This window comes from Gekko japonicus, unplaced genomic scaffold (assembly GCF_001447785.1).
Source record: "Gekko japonicus isolate JY-2015 unplaced genomic scaffold, Gekko_japonicus_V1.1 scaffold376, whole genome shotgun sequence".
Lineage (NCBI taxonomy): Eukaryota > Metazoa > Chordata > Lepidosauria > Squamata > Gekkonidae > Gekko > Gekko japonicus.
Genome location: NW_015164675.1, coordinates 736,758 through 741,281, shown reverse-complemented (window position 1 = coordinate 741,281; position 4,524 = coordinate 736,758).

The window sequence follows — 4,524 nt, the reverse complement described above, 5'->3', positions numbered from 1 at the left end:
CCTTATAGCTAAGCAGAAGGAAATAAACATCGCTTGCCTCCCTCTATTTTCCCCTTCCCTCCACTGCCCCACCAGCCACAGCTGGGAGACTCACCTGGAGCCTCTTTCTAGAGCTCGTTGTATTTCTTCCCACAATGGGCCTTATTCCTAGTCTAGTATAATGGCTTTGAACACTCTGGTCATTGTGATTTCATCCTTCCAGGTATTTTATAGTGTGATCCTATGGTCTGATGCCCTATTGGTCAAAACAGCAAATGGCGTTAGGGTAGAATTGACTCCCACCAGTAATATCTATCTGCACTGTGGCATTGATGTTTATCTCCACTAAACTTCAGTTCTGCCATGCAAGGGTACTTGTATAACACCAGAGGAGAGGAGTGAGCCAGGGCCAGTCCCACTAGCAAGTCAGAACAATGTATACATTCCTGATAGGGCTGCTGTGACAGGCCTTTTCTACCAACTGAGGGGACCCACACAGCCTCCCGTGATTTGGGGGGATCAGGTTTGTTTTAAACTATATACCTTCCCCTCAGTTACCAGGTGTTCTTAAGGTATAGGAATGGGTTCGCTGCTGTGAGGTAAGTTTTGTGGTGTGCAAGTAGAATATGGAGATCACTGAGGCAGGACTTGTGTATAAACAACACAGAAGATTTGTTCATTTACAGGTTGTTTTCAAAGAATGGATCAGCAGCACAGGTCTCCAAGCAGACAAAGAAGAATCCTGGCTGAGCACATAAATTTAAGCTAGATATGGCTTCAGAGAGTGTTTTGAATTTTCTTTAATGTGTTCGGGCACAAACAGACTTTTACTAGGTTGGATCCCCTCACACAAAGAGGATTCCACCCGCACCAGCCTGTCCTTTCCCAAGAGTCAATGGGAGATCAGTTGTAATTCTGGGAGATTTCCAGGCCCAACCTGGAGGCTGACAACTCCAGTTCCTGAACATAACTTTCCTGAAAGTAGAGAGCCAGAGATTGGGTTACTGTGGCTGAGAGCACAGCCAGATGTCCCTGCCTCGCCAGCTTTGTAGCAACACAAAGCTCTGTCTGTGTCACCACATAAAAGGCCTGTATTTGTGTGGAATTTCCTGCAGGATTTTTCTGTACGCGAAATACAAAAGCAGATGTACTGCTCTGTCTTTTGAGCATGGGACCTGCACAGGATCCTGCAGGGCAGGGATAACGAGTTGACACAATATGAAAGCCGTCTTTCTCAATTACCTATATTTGTATAATATTATGTGACTAATTAACTGATCTACAGGGCAATCCTAAGGGGGGGGGCTAAAGTGCTCAGGGAGTGAAATGACCTTTGCATTGCTGTAAGGGGCAGTTATGATGGTACAGGCCCCCAGCACCACTTCATAGCTCTCAGGCACTTGTGAAGGGCCATGGCGGCCACATGTTGGCACAACCAAGGGGCAGGCCCCTGCCCCAGAGTGGTTGTGGGCACATTTGGGGGTGTGCCCAGAAATCATTGGCACCCTGAGCCCTTTCAGCCTGGGAACATCCCCTGCCAGAGGCAGGGTGTTATGCCAACAAAAAACATGGCGTGGCCCATAGGTGCCAATTGAACTGAAAATTCAAGTCGTCCCCCCACCACTGCAGCCTCGCCAATTACACTTGAGGGAGCTTAGGATGCTGTCTACAGGCTCAACCAATCACTTCCCTCCCCGGGACAGCCAAGCCAGCCAACCAATCATGCCCCCCCACCCCTATAAAAACTTCAGTCAGCAGATCTTACAACTCAGTAGTTAGGGCACACAGCATGGGACTCTGCCTCAGAGCTCCCTGCCATGCAGACTTAGAGCAAGTAGTGAGGCACTTTGTGGTGAGAGAAGCCCAGAGAGGGCACTTAGCACTACAGGGCGAGCACTTAGCACTAACACCCAAGGAGGAGAGCAAAGTCCATACTCTGCGGCTGACCTCTCCCATTTCATAATCCTAACAAGTACCCAACCTTTGGAGGCTCAACCCAAAGGGGCAACCGCGCACTGACAGGTAAGCAAGGGCAAGGACCCCAAACCTGCTCCCCCATTCCCCTCACTTGAGGCTGGGTGCCGGGACAATGCCTCCTGCACTCAAGCCCAGAATTGAGTTTATGCAGGGGCAGCACAAGCCATGGCCACACAGCACCATGGACCCTGACAGGCCATGGGAAAAGATACCGGGAAAGTTTCCTAGGAGATCGGGGTGGGGCTCTGTCATTTGCCTGTTTCCCACCCTCTGCAGAGGACAGGGCACGTCTCTGGGTTTTTTTGGGGAGTCTGGCTGGCAGCTGCTCCACTGCACATGGTGAGCCAGCTTGCCACATGACCCTTTAATTCATTTCCTTGTAGAATCAGAGCCTCGAGCAGCAGCTGCAGGTGGTGCTATGGATGGATCTGTCAGCACTTCAACACAGGACAGGTGAGTGTAATTTGGATGGTACCATCATGTGCCACAAGGGGGGGTTCGTGGTGAGCCCCCCACCCAGCAGCTGCATTTGCAGACCTGTGAGGACAACACATCCATGGCTGAGCCCGGTATGGGACTCATGCCCGCTTGCCATGGCTAGACGTTTCCCTGTTTTATTTTCATGCAGGTGAAGATTCTACAAAGAGATGTGTGTGTGGCCAGTTCTGCCCCCCCCCGCTCAGTCTGCAGTTCCAGCCCTCCTCTTGAAGTGGAGTGTAGCACCCAGCCAGCCCTTCCAAGTTCCACCTGTAATGCCATCTGTTAAGTCGGCTACTTAACAAACGAGTCAGAGAGTGATTCAGCAAAAGATCACCTTTATTCAGCAACTCTTAACTCAACTCCAAACAGATCAACATGAATAGCCAGAACAGCTTTAGCATTGCAGCTTTAGCATTGAAGCTGTTCCACTTTTAAACTCTCCCAGCTAATGTAGCCACGCCTACTATACAAATACCAACCTATGAGGTTGCAGGGATAAAGTCCTATCAGAATAGTTCCCGCTCTTGGAACTGGCTGTTTGTGATTGGTCGGCTCTTCCTGGGCTACCAATTACATTTGAGGGATTAGGATCCTAGCCCAGGATGAAGCTTGACATGGTGATTCAATGACTGCGTTCACATACATACATGGGTCAGATTGAATACACCACACCATCCCACTTAGACACGTGCCATGCTGGGGATACTCAGTCCTCTTCCCTGTGGCCTCAGGGAGGAAGCGAATGGAGTCTTCACACCTCACCATGGTTCAATAAAGTCCATGTTGTGCCACAACTGTGTCTCTGGCTGTTTGGTTTTGACTACATGACAGGAGCTCCACACCCCTCCCTGCCCGTCTCCCTCCCCAGCCCATCTGTGACTCCCCCTGAGGGCTTCCTGAGATGTCTAAGAGGGAGGGCTCTCGAGTGCCTTGGGTGGATGTGGATGGTTGTTCAGGTCCCAATGGCCATAGTCCATCTGCCAAACATAGCAGGGGCCCAGCGGCCCCTCCAATGCTGACCTAACACCAGGTTCCCTCCCTCACCTCCTAGGCTTCTGTGTAAAGGGGGAGGGGCCAGAGGGTGGTCTGGGTGATTGGGCCAGCTTGGTGCAGTGGTTAGAGCGTGAGACTAGATCTGGGAGACTCCGATTCCTTTCTCCACTTGTTCCATGGAAGATTGGTAGGTGGCCTTGGGCCAGATGCACACTCTCAATGTAACCAACCTAACAGGGTCGTTGTGAGCATAAAATGGAGGGGAATGATGTAAGCCACTTGGGGAAGAAATATCGGAAATAAATAGAGTGAATGAATGAGGTTCAGAACTCTGTGTCTGCTCAAGGAAGGGGGGGAGGCTTCTTTCACCCAGGGGGAAGAGATCTGTGAAGGTAACACTGAGGGGGCAGTGGATCACAGGGGTCCTCAGAGTCAATGGCAGGGGGAGAGCCGATGCAGCAGGCAGAGTCAATGTTTTTGGAAGTGGTGAGGTTTGGAAGGGGGTATGCCCATTGGACATACTGGTAGCCAGGAATGACAAATGACTTGCATGGTTACAGTGCAACATATCACCACTACATCACTACATATGGAAGTAATGATGAATGCAGAATGGATTTGGAATGACAGACTCTTGGCACTAATCTGGAACTGGAATGACAGAGCCCAGAGTGGAATGATGGTCATTCAAGTCCAAGACCACCTCTGCTCCATTGAGGAGGGAATTGGGGGATCTGAAGGTGGTGTTGCTTGCCCCCACATCTGCGCCCACCCCAGTGGCCCCCTTTCTTGCTCCACCTCAGGCATGGGTGGGGCTAGACTGCCCTCAACAATATAGCTGGGCTGCTGGGAAGCATGCCCTCCAGTGAGCAAATGAATAGGGTGGAAACAACAGCCCCCCCCCCCCCGTTTGCCTCCTGCCTTTTGGGACCCTCTACTCTGTATGGACATTGAGGCAGCTGCGGATGCCTGAGACAGACAGCTTGAACCCCTTCCCCAATATCAGGTTCCTGGATCTGCTGACAGGAGTTTTCAGAGGCACACATGGGCTACAGAGTACTGCATCTTAGGAGAAGCATTCCCTCTTGGTCACGG